The following is a 13729-nucleotide window of genomic DNA, read 5'->3' on the forward strand; positions in this document are numbered from 1 at the left end:
GATCCACGCACAGACAACAAAGCTGATTGATTCAGTGCGTACAGAGATTCAAAGTGTCATCTCTAACTTACGTACAGAGATGGCTAGAATCGTCGAGATTGGGTGGATGATCATGACTCGCCTGACATAGATGGAGACACACCTAGGTGGAATCGAGGCAGTGCTACCAAATTTTGGCAAGTAATTTATATCTTTTATTTGCATTTTTTTTTTTTTGGTATGGATAGCATTTTTGTGTTTTGTAAAATTAAGTTAATTATGAATCGTCTTTTATTTTTAAGGTATTGTTTTGCCATCAAAATTTATAAACTTTTGCCATTGTCCATTTGTAGTGTATAAGCCTTCGAACGTATTTTCCATTTCCATCAACGATTTCTGCAATCAATCTCTCCATAATTTCCGTTTGAACCCTTTATTGTGTGTTCAAGTAGATATTAATACCAATCGAATGGTAACTATCCATGTTCGAACTATAACTCCTCGGAGTTCAAACAGTTTAATAAATTATTCAAACTGTAAGTCAATTTCTTGCTAAATTTAGTAACTTAACCCACCAATTTCTCGTTCGATCGTATCTAATATCCATTCGAAAGTTGATTTGATTTATGGTCCAACGATTTATTCAACGTTAAATTTTATGGGAGATGAAATTTCTAGTCCAAAAAACATTGTCCCAAAAATAAATTGTTGTTGTAGTCTGCAAGTTAGAGATCGTAGTCATTAAATCTTGTAGCCAGCTAGGGTACATACGACGTTGGTTCACGAAATAGAATCTTAAAATTAATTAAATAACTAGCTTTTACTTTGGTTTGAATACAGCTTTTTGAAGAGGAATGATTGTTCCTTAGTTTTGAATACAGATATTTTTTACTCACTTGAATAACGTCCTCAACCCGTGATGGTGGTATTCTGGATCAGTGGCCTGCAGGTCACCCGGCCTTAAGGGCCATGATGGTGACCGTACCATGCACCACCCCTGCGCGCAACCAAGGGAGGTGGTCCATGCCACTACTGTGTCATTGATCAGGTGTGGTCATTCCACCGCCAAGCCACTGATCTACCATGGCCCATAGGGGTGGCATGATGGACCTCGATCGAGCTGGATACAACTTGCAACTGGTAATTAGTTTGTGAGAATTTTGTTTCCCAAGTGAATTCTTTTTCTTTTTAGAACTTTTCTAAACAAGATATTCTTTCTTAATTTCTAGTTCTCATATATGTGTATATATATATATATATATATATATATATATATATTCAATTTATGGGAAATGCTAAGTGTCCCGGCCGATAGTGGGTCTCGATAATGGATCTTGATACTTTTCTTTTTCTTTTTACTTAGTGATTAAGGAATTATTTTTTAATGGTATTGTCATATTTTTTTAAATGTTTAAGTTGATAAAAAATATATATAAAAAATAAATAAATACACTAGTCGAGAGAATTCCTAGGAAATTCTAGGTGCACCTTAATTTATACAATCTCTTCCATGCATAATTTATCGGGATCATGTTCTGTCATGAAAAAAATTAGTTTCTGTCTTCAATACTCACTTGTTTCGATCCTATATTTTTATATATATCTTTATTGGAAGAAGTAGTACTTTCTCTCGATCTCTTTGCTCCTCACTAGGAATTAACGTATCTTAACTGTACAAGAGCTTATAAAATGGAGGATTTTGCTATCTAGGGTATTTTGAGATTTGTGATCTTTGTTTTTTTTTTTTTTTTTTTTTTTCAGACGTATTAGGAATATTATATTTAACTAGTGCATGCGAGAACACGTTTTTTTCCAACTTTTTAAGTGCCCTTGTATTAATATTGATCCCACAACTTTGAGTGGCTACAACAATGTATAAAAATAATCCTCTTACGCAATTGATCCCGGATTTAGTGGACCGGTGCAACAGGAAAAAAAAATATTGCAACTTCATGATACATTTATTTTTATAAAAAATAAAATAATAATCGATGTGCACTGGTTGCATGTGACGATAATATATATGTGAAGAAATTCATGAGCCTAACTCAGTTCATAAAATCTGTTCAACAAGAGAAAATTACTCATTTTTTATAAATATACCCAAAATCTTATCTACAGACAATGTGAGATTATTCTTCAGCAATATAAAGTTAATTTTCTTCTGTTTTTTTTTTCTTATTTTCATGTACATATATATAAGCTTTTGTTGGTGTCAGAAATTTGAGTGAAATAGTGATCATTGCTAATGGCTGTCACCATTTAAAGATTCACAAATTAACTCTTAATAAATGCCACGAACATTAACTCTATTATATATTTATAAAAATATGTTGATTTTTGGTTCATCTATGTGTACAAGCCAACTAATTAATCTACCTAGCTTGTTTGGTTCGTGATCATGTGCACCTACTAAAGTTGTCCCCCTCGGATGCGACAACACTGATCACCAATATCCGATATCACCGCGGAAATCCAAGATCGAGAGGAGAGAAAAGTGTTAGGTTTACAAAAATAAGGTTGACAAATTAATATAGTTAAATGAGATACAATCTTAGATTTTTATTTTTAACCTAACATTCTTATTCAAGGATACAATCATGATTTCAATCATTTATGTACCTTACAAGAAAATGACAAGAGCATGTATGCTTAAATAGTCTCGTCGTTCAACCAGATCATTATATATATATATATATATATATATATATATATTAGGGAATAGTGACAAGTGCATTATTCTCAGAATGCACCTGATATAATGATTTAAATCAAAAATAATGAAATAGCCAGTGACTTATTTGTCTGGAAAAATAAAATATATGGTTAAAAAAGATAAAAAATAAAGATTAAAAAAAAATCTAAATTTCAGTAAAGTATGAGTATTGGTCTACATCCATATTGGATTTTGTTTATTTAAAAAAAATGAAACAAAAAGAAAGGAAAATAAGTACACTATCAGAACAAAAAGGATATACAAAAGAGATGTCAATTCATGTGCGCCGCGAGGCTATTAAAGGCCTTTTGGTAAAATATAATCCTTCATTAAATTATATAAGGGTGCTACACGTCAAATGATCAAGAGTCTTAAGAACCTTTTGATAAAACAAGATCCTTCATTAAATTCTATAAGGGAGCTACATGTCAAATAGTCAAGGGTTTTAAGGGCTTTTTGGTAAAACAGGACTTAACAGAAAAACAACAAAAGTTAACGGAAAAAAATAAAAGTTACTATTCACAGTTAGATAACCCCTTATTATAATAGACTAGATATATATATAAGTGGACATGAGTGTCAGAATCTCAACAAGAATTATGCCTCAACAGCTCATAATGGTGAGTTGCTAATAATATCTTGGATCTATGGAAACAAAACAAAACCTAACCCACCTTAAGATTTGAAGAATGTAATTAATTTAGAAGAAATCCCCATAATTTTCCTTCAAATATTTGAAGAACCAGATTTCAAAACTACTATATATACTGGAGGGGACATTTGCATCCCCCTGTCTGTCCAAGCCCATGACTGGGAAGCAGGCCTAGAGCCTTTAGCCTAAGGATTAAGGGGGCCACGTCTAGAAAGCCCAAGGAGCATAACTGCATGGCAGATGACCACTACAAAATTGGAATATTAATCCACAAGTGGAGATCATTATCCTGAGGGAGATAGCCCCTACGAAACGGGAGTTATCTTCCCTCCCGATTAGGAAGGGATCAGAGTGAGTGATCATCCTGATACATCCAAGTCCTTCTATAAATACCCTATGAGAGGTAACAAACATAATCATCTTCATTTTTATATATACTTATCTTTATATTGTTATTGACTTAAGCATCGGAGTCTACCCAAGGCAACAGTGCCGCTCCTTCGTTACTACAGGTCATCTATACAGTTAGTGGTGTGAAGCACATTCTTTATAGTGGTGCCGTCTGTGGGATTCTGACAGACAAAAAATGTGATTTTTACATGCCAACCGTCACGCAATCACACATCAACCGGGATCCACAAACAAGCATGACGGAGGCAAATGTGAGGTTAGCAAAAATGGAAGAAAGACTGAAGTAAGTAATGGCGGTTGTTGAACAACTGCAAAAAGAGAACGAGGAGTTAAAGCGGCAAAGAGATAGTGTAACAGCCCGCTAGAAATTCATTGGCGGAATTTCTTTTGACTTTAGGACTCTCGTGAAAACCCCATAAGTTTTTACGAATCGACCTATTGCATAGGTTTTAGTCTGTCAACATAGTCAGTGTTATCACTCACTATGCTGCTAGAAATATGAGTTTTATTTATTTGAGGTGGTTAGAAGTGTCAGAATGCATTATGGTCTACGCCATTAGACTCGGTGGATTATTTAGGATTTTATGGCACAATAGCCTATTTTCATAATTCCGGACGAAACGTCTGTTGAGAATTGTGAAATTATTTTTAGGGGCACTTCGAGGTTGAATTTCGGTATAATATTTTCACTGTAGGTTAATATGAATATTTAGGAATTTTTAGTGTTAAGTTTATGATTCACTTTTTCGAAGTGAATAGTAACCTCGGTAAGCGCACCAATTGCAGTGTTTCGAAATCACAGTGTGGAATGTCCAAATTGGATTAGAGAAGTTTTATTTGGACACTTGGCAAGATCTTAGCCACACTTAGTGAATAATATTAGACACTTGGCACCATGAGGGATGTTTGTTGGATTTGAAGGAATCAAGGTGTGAGATTATGCCACTTAAGCAAAACCTTGTTTCATCTGCTCAACCAAATTGTGCCAGATCAAAGAGGTTTTCAATCCTAGTGAAACCCTAAATGGTGGGAATCCAATTGAAAGCCTAAAAGCTTTGTTGAAATCAAAACCCTAAACGGTTTCCCCAAAACCCTAAAGTTGGCCTCTAAACCCTTTCTAATCCGATTTCTAGTATTGTGTTTAATCACTTGATTAAATCACTTCCACATGCTATTAATCCTTCAAATTTGTGTTAGAATATCATTATCCAACCTTGTTAACCTTCAAAAATTGATTGGACCAAGTGATATTGGATTTGGGCTTGATAGCAACCCAAACCCTCTTTAAACCCCAAATTTTAGGCCCATTCGGTTTAGGCCCTTTAAGGCCCACGAATTTGGTCACCATAGGATTGCTTCATGGCTAAGTTTTGTACCCCCACTTGGCTGGCCAGATCTGTACAAGAAGGTCCTAGAAGGTTCTAGAAAGACAAAGCAAAAGGGCCACCTCACTCTTTCACTCTCACACTCCACCTTGAGAAAAGATCTTGGTCTGATTTTTATGAGAAGAAAAGGCCAACACTCAACCATTCATTCAGTCCTATCACTTTACATAGCTTGTGTAAGAAGCTCTTCAGTCCACTTCCCACGAAAAGCAGCTCTCCTTTACACTTTTCCTTCATAGAACACAAAAGACACTCTCGGACAGTTTTTCATACCTCTTTTGAACGCCTATTTCGAAGATTTTGTAAGTGTTTTCTCGCCAAGATTCCTTCATGAAAGTTCTTTCTTTTGGAGTCTAGTTTACGTGGATAACTTATTCTTTCCATTTGGAGAACATTTGATTGGTCAAAAGTTGTTTAGACCCCGGAAAGGTCATTCTGGGCGATAAACTGGAGAGTGTGTTATATTTTGGAGTTTTTGACCAAGCTAATGAATAGATCTTGGTCCGAAATTTTTATGGAGTACTGTTAACATGTGTATATGATTATTGGTTGAGGATTTGTTGCATGATTAAAAGTTTTGGTGAAATATTTTCTTAGGTCTAGAAACTTAGAAACTGGAAGAGGAAAAACAGTTTCTGTTTTGAGAAAGTTTAAATCTTTTATGGTTTAATCTTATTCCAATGGCTTTGATATTTTTATTGGAAGATCCTAAGCATCTTATATACATGTTAGAATGTTATTTTGAAGATATTTGAAGTTAGTTTCGAACATATGAAATTTTATGTAAGGAGATATTCGGTTAGGCCAAAGTGATGATGTTCTTGGCTAAATTTATGTTTTGGTTGATGTTTACCCATGTGATCTTGAGTTTGAAGCTTGGATCTGTTTTAGGACACCTTTTTGAACCATGTGATGTTTTGGTTTGAAGATCACTTCTTTATAAGTCATGGATCAAGAGGTTGATCAAAACAAGTTAGAAACAAAATTCTGTTTTGAACTTTGAAGAGAAACCAAAAAGTTTCAAGTATGGTTTTAGTGATTTTGATGACTTTTGTTCATGAGTCAAAACATGATTGTTCTTAAGAATATGTTATGAGTGTGGTAGAAGAAAAATTTTGGTTTAATCATGAGTTTCGAGATTTGAAAGAATTACAACAAAAAGCAAAGAAAATAGCCTTGTAAGCTTCGGCCATATAGAGTTTTGATGATTGTGTTTAGTTTTAAATTTTTCTGAATTGATTTTTGAGCTTAGGACAAAATTTACATAAGGTATGTAAATTTTGGTGATTTATGGAGTTAGGATGCAAAATCCTTATGTTAGGGGTAAAATGGTCATTTTCCCACATGTAGAGGGTAAAATGGTAATTTTACTCTAAGTTGATATTTTTCCATATTCCTAATTGTCAGTGATTAAGTTCTAATTTTTAGAAATCACTACTTTCAGTTTCCCGTGATCGCACTTGAGTTTTGCCTCGAAGCGCGAAGATCGAGGTAAGTTAGCTTTTAACTTACTATCAATTTAATGTGTATGTGTGATAAGTAAGGGAACTAAATTGTATGTATGCATGTTATCATATGTGCCATGCCAAGTCATTACATATTTATCTGTTACACAGAATTTATTCTGTCATGAATTATTCATCTGTTACACAAGATATTCTGTCACGTATTGCTATACATGCTATACATTGCAAGTATGTCATGTTAAGTTAAGTATGCCATCTGTTACATGTATTTCTTGTCATGTAATATTCATTGTCACATGTTACGCCATGTTAAGAAATGTTGTCTGTTATATGGTATGCCATGTTACGAAATGTTGCATGTTACATGTATGACATGTTATGAAATGTTCTCTGTTACATTTATGTCTCGAAGTATGTCATGCATGTCGTCCTACGTTCATGTCACGTTATGTTACGTCAAGATTTCTATCTTTTATGTCACGTTCATGTTACGTCACGTTACGAAATGTCATGTCTGCCAGTTAAGTCATTCATGTCAATCACGACCCTAAGCGCTAGGATGGGGTAATATCCTAGTGGAACTCCTTTGTTCACGCTGGAGTGTCTAAATAGGTGTGAAATTCCCTGGGTTGACGAAGTACAGTCAACAGGTTGCGAATGGGGCCTAATTAGCTGGTCACCGGAGCGCGCCAGGCACTAACGCCGATGGTGCCACACATTATGTTATGTGTGTCCACAGCAAGTGTGGCACAAACAGATAAGTCATGGGGCCACAACAACTGTGGAGCATGAAGTATGGGGCCACAACAACTGTGGAGCATACACTACGTGAGACACAGCAATTGTGACACGTAGAATACGTGGGGCCACAACAACTGTGGAGTACGTATTAACGCACTCACAGCTGGTATAGAAACCTGTGATGTGATGCGGTAATCGGCAGGGACACACGGCTCAAGGGGACCTGTGTAGCACCCATATGGTCATGTTAATGATTAAGACTATTGAATAAGATTCCAAGTTCAAGTCATGTTTCACGTTATGTTACGTTCAAGTTTACGTTCACGCAATCATGGTAATCCCATGAGACAAGAATATGTTTCAAGTTCATGTTATGTTATGTTCACGTTCACGTTATGTTCCAAGTTCATGTTATGTTATGTTCACGTTTACGTTATGTTCCAAGTTCACATTTATGTTATGTCATGCTCAAGTTCAAGTTCAAATTATGCATGTTCACGTTCATGCTATGTTTCAAGTCCATGTTATGTTCCAAGCTCACATTCATGTTATGTTTCAAGTCACGTTCATGCTAAGCTTCAGTTTCAGTTTAAGTTATGCCAGTTATGTTATGTTGTATGTCAAGTTATGCTATGATTACTTATGATTTGATTATGCATTCATGCTTTTACTGCCATGCATGCATCATTAACCTGTGTGGAAGTTTCCTGTTAACTTGCTGAGATTTGTAATCAAATCTCACTGTGGTAGTCCCAACTACCATTCCCCCCGAATGGTAGATCTTTTACAGGATCTGAAGGAGAATCGGAATCGACCAACTGGAAACGGTCACCTAAGCGACGATGCGATGTAGGTGTTAGTACAGTAGTTACCTCAGATTACTACTTGTATTTGTGGAGTTCAATCTCCATCACTCTTTTGATCACAACCATTTCGGACTAGTGTTGTGATATCAGTTTTTGAGTATGTCATTATGTATGAAGAATGTTTTAAGTATTTGGGATATTTCAGTTTGGTGCATAGTATTGCTGAAGAAAAAAAATTATCCGCTGCGAATATTGCATAATGCTAGATGCATGTTAGGAATATTGCATCTTATATGTCATGAACGGGGGCAGGTAACCTTGTGTTGCATGTCTCGACGCTTCAAATGTCCGTCCGATCCCAAGCGGAATTTGGGGGCGTCACAGGGTGGTATCAGAGCAATACGTCTCTGGGTTTAAATCCACATGTCCTTAGGAAATGCACCAAATATTAGGCTTGGAATTTTAGTCTTCATTAGGCTTGAATTTCTTGAAGTATAAGAGATAGTATGTGATTGTAACATGTGTACTCGTGTGATTTAGGAAGTGACATGACTCGAGGTAGGATACCTCAAAACCCTGAGGGAGTCACAAATTAGGATAATCAGAATTTCCCAATGGATGGAGGATTAGCTGAAACCGTACGTTTGCTGACTGACATGCTTAGACAACAGCAACATCAGTAAGCACATGTACCCAGACCCGAAGTCAGGGATTGTCTGTGTGAGAAGTTCTTGATCCATCGTTATCCAAACTTTTTCTGGTAATGAAGAGCCACTAAAAGCTGAGAAATGGATTATGGATCTCGAAAGGACTTACGAGATCTGTGGATGTACTGAGGACCAGAAGGTTCTATATGCTGTATACCTATTCTAATGAGAAGTTGGAATATGGTGGGATACACAAAGGCAGCTTCTAGTTAGGGAACTAGGAAGTTTGGATGCATTATCTTGGAAGAGATTTAAGGAAGAGTTGACAACGGATTCTACCCAGATTCTATCAAACAGCTAAAGGCGCAGGAGTTCGCGACTTTAACTCAAGGCAGTTGGACCGTAGAATAGTACGTCGCTAAGTTTATGGTGTTAGGAAGGTTTGCACCACACTTGATTTCTACTCAAAGGATGCAGGCAAGAAAGTTTCAAGCTGGACTTTAGCCATGGATCCGTAGCCAAGTAGCTTGCCTAAGAATAAAGAATTACCAAGAGTTAGTAAACGTGGCCACGATAGCAGAGACTGAGCAAAGAGGTCTAGCCATCCAGATCAATACCGAATGAAAGAGAATTTCATTGTATGCTACTGAAGAAAATCTAGAAATGAAGAAGATGTCTACTAGACCAGATAAGGGAGAAGGCATCGAAACTGGTAGCTCAATACTGACCACGTACCTAATATGTGGGATGTCCGGAAAGAATCATGGAGGCAAGTGCAAACTTACCCAAGGACTCTGTTTCAGATGTGGCCAACTTGAGCACTTGATCAGAAATTGTCCTAAAAGAGGCCAGAGAAATGGAACTGTTCCCATTGGAGATTCCAAACCAAAGCCACGACCTCCAGTACTAGCTTAAGTGTATGCAGGTACTTCTAGAGACGCAGATGCTGACGCCCCAGGAACTAAAGGAGTTGGCGCCGTTACTGGTATTTTTCTAAGACCTCTGTATTGTTAAGCTTATTTAAGGTTGATTAGATTGCAATTGATGGTACTATTGCATTATTGTTACTTTGGGTAAGTTAAATCATTGAGGTTTATAACTTGTACACAGTTTGATTCAAGCGAGGCCCTATTTTTAGTGATTGTGGTATTGCACGAGAGTTTAGTTCGTACTCTGAATTGTTACTAGGTGATAAGAGTAACATTTCTTATTAAGAGTATTTCCATTCATACCAGTGCAGATATGGAATACCTTTTAGTAGTACGAGGAAGTATATTCAAGGTTGATGAATTAGTATCCCAAGTATTTGGAGTTTGTTGTGATTCGAAGGTTACAATGAAAATTGTGTTCGGAAGAGTACAATGTGTGAGATAAGCTTTGGCTTTAGTAGGATTCACTTATGATAATAGTTTTATCCAATCGCGAATAAATGGTTTTTGGCAAACATCGTGTTTGTGGAAACCTAGACTGCCCTTATATTGGAGATATTTATATGGGGAGTAAAATCTTGTCTTAAGGATTTACGTGAACAGTATGATCAAATTCTTTGGATTAGAGTCAGAATAAGAGGCAGCTCATGATGGATAGAAGAGCTATGTCAATCATAAGAGAGAAAGTCTTGAGTTAAGGTTAATAGCTGATCGTTTATCGAGGTACCATCTAGGAGGAGGAACATTTCATTTTGATTATGAAGAAGTAAGCTAGTCCAAGACAGATGGAATTCCTTGAGGAAATAGAGAATGTGATTTCAGTTGTGTACGGATTAAATTCTTCCAAAATGAACTGCATGAATACTTGAAGTTTTAGATTTAGAGAGTATGCTGGTACGACTTGACCTACCTTGTGGAAGAACTCCAGTACAAATTGATATGATTTGAGAGAAAGAGAGTTAAGAATGGAAGATATATATACACGTTGTGGATAATTCTTTGAATAGAGATTTCTTTTAAGCAAGGATTCAGTATCCTAAAAGGTCAGCCTAGAAGTCATTAAGTTTAGGCAGTAACATTTGGGATTGTTATACCCTAATGTTATAGTGATAGTTATTTTGTATAACCATGTGATGGTTATAGATTAGAATAGTGTTGACTACGAGAAGAAGGCGATACCTAAAGAAGAACGAGACCTGCTCCTTGGGCGTGTTGAGGCATCCAGTGATGGGCAATACGTTGGTAAGCAACTTTTCCTTCTGAGCGTATTTTATGTTTGTACTTACGTCGATTTCGAGGACGAAATCTTTTTTTTTAGGAGGGGAGGATGTAACAGCCCGCTAGAAATTCATTGGCGGAATTTCTTTTGACTTTAGGACTCTCGTGAAAACCCCATAAGTTTTTACGAATCGACCTATTGCATAGGTTTTAGTCTGTCAACATAGTCAGTGTTATCACTCACTATGCTGCTAGAAATATGAGTTTTATTTATTTGAGGTGGTTAGAAGTGTCAGAATGCATTATGGTCTACGCCATTAGACTCGGTGGATTATTTAGGATTTTATGGCACAATAGCCTATTTTCATAATTCCGGACGAAACGTCTGTTGAGAATTGTGAAATTATTTTTAGGGGCACTTCGAGGTTGAATTTCGGTATAATATTTTCACTGTAGGTTAATATGAATATTTAGGAATTTTTAGTGTTAAGTTTATGATTCACTTTTTCGAAGTGAATAGTAACCTCGGTAAGCGCACCAATTGCAGTGTTTCGAAATCACAGTGTGGAATGTCCAAATTGGATTAGAGAAGTTTTATTTGGACACTTGGCAAGATCTTAGCCACACTTAGTGAATAATATTAGACACTTGGCACCATGAGGGATGTTTGTTGGATTTGAAGGAATCAAGGTGTGAGATTATGCCACTTAAGCAAAACCTTGTTTCATCTGCTCAACCAAATTGTGCCAGACCAAAGAGGTTTTCAATCCTAGTGAAACCCTAAATGGTGGGAATCCAATTGAAAGCCCAAAAGCTTTGTTGAAATCGAAACCCTAAACGGTTTCCCCAAAACCCTAAAGTTGGCCTCTAAACCCTTTCTAATCCGATTTCTAGTATTGTGTTTAATCACTTGATTAAATCACTTCCACATGCTATTAATCCTTCAAATTTGTGTTAGAACATCATTATCCAACCTTGTTAACCTTGAAAAATTGATTGGACCAAGTGATATTGGATTTGGGCTTGATAGCAACCCAAACCCTCTTTAAACCCCAAATTTTAGGCCCATTCGGTTTAGGCCCTTTAAGGCCCACGAATTTGGTCACCATAGGATTGCTTCATGGCTAAGTTTTGTACCCCCACTTGGCTGGCCAGATCTGTACAAGAAGGTCCTAGAAGGTTCTAGAAAGACAAAGCAAAAGGGCCACCTCACTCTTTCACTCTCACACTCCACCTTGAGAAAAGATCTTGGTCTGATTTTTATGAGAAGAAAAGGCCAACACTCAACCATTCATTCAGTCCTATCACTTTACATAGCTTGTGTAAGAAGCTCTTCAGTCCACTTCCCACGAAAAGCAGCTCTCCTTTACACTTTTCCTTCATAGAACACAAAAGACACTCTCGGACAGTTTTTCATACCTCTTTTGAACGCCTATTTCGAAGATTTTGTAAGTGTTTTCTCGCCAAGATTCCTTCATGAAAGTTCTTTCTTTTGGAGTCTAGTTTACGTGGATAACTTATTCGTTCCATTTGGAGATCATTTGATTGGTCAAAAGTTGTTTAGACCCCGGAAAGGTCATTCTGGGCGATAAACTGGAGAGTGTGTTATATTTTGGAGTTTTTGACCAAGCTAATGAATAGATCTTGGTCCGAAATTTTTATGGAGTACTGTTAACATGTGTATATGATTATTGGTTGAGGATTTGTTGCATGATTAAAAGTTTTGGTGAAATATTTTCTTAGGTCTAGAAACTTAGAAACTGGAAGAGGAAAAACAGTTTCTGTTTTGAGAAAGTTTAAATCTTTTATGGTTTAATCTTATTCCAATGGCTTTGATATTTTTATTGGAGGATCCTAAGCATCTTATATACATGTTAGAATGTTATTTTGAAGATATTTGAAGTTAGTTTCGAACATATGAAATTTTATGCAAGGAGATATTCGGTTAGGCCAAAGTGATGATGTTCTTGGCTAAATTTATGTTTTGGTTGATGTTTACCCATGTGATCTTGAGTTTGAAGCTTGGATCTGTTTTAGGACACCTTTTTGAACCATGTGATGTTTTGGTTTGAAGATCACTTCTTTATAAGTCATGGATCAAGAGGTTGATCAAAACAAGTTAGAAACAAAATTCTGTTTTGAACTTTGAAGAGAAACCAAAAAGTTTCAAGTATGGTTTTAGTGATTTTGATGACTTTTGTTCATGATTCAAAACATGATTGTTCTTAAGAATATGTTATGAGTGTGGTAGAAGAAAAATTTTGGTTTAATCATGAGTTTCGAGATTTGAAAGAATTACAACAAAAAGCAAAGGAAATAGCCTTGTAAGCTTCGGCCATATAGAGTTTTGATGATTGTGTTTAGTTTTAAATTTTTCTGAATTGATTTTTGAGCTTAGGACAAAATTTACATAAGGTATGTAAATTTTGGTGATTTATGGAGTTAGGATGCAAAATCCTTATGTTAGGGGTAAAATGGTCATTTTCCCACATGTAGAGGGTAAAATGGTAATTTTACTCTAAGTTGATATTTTTCCATATTCCTAATTGTTAGTGATTAAGTTCTAATTTTTAGAAATCACTACTTTCAGTTTCCCGTGATCGCACTTGAGTTTTGTCTCGAAGCGCGAAGATCGAGGTAAGTTAGCTTTTAACTTACTATCAATTTAATGTGTATGTGTGATAAGTAAGGGAACTAAATTGTATGTATGCATGTTATCATATGTGCCATGCCAAGTCATTACATATTTATCTGTTACACAGAATTTATTCTGTCATGA

Source organism: Juglans regia, chromosome 9 (genome assembly GCF_001411555.2).
Source record: "Juglans regia cultivar Chandler chromosome 9, Walnut 2.0, whole genome shotgun sequence".
NCBI classification, from domain to species: Eukaryota; Viridiplantae; Streptophyta; class Magnoliopsida; order Fagales; family Juglandaceae; genus Juglans; species Juglans regia.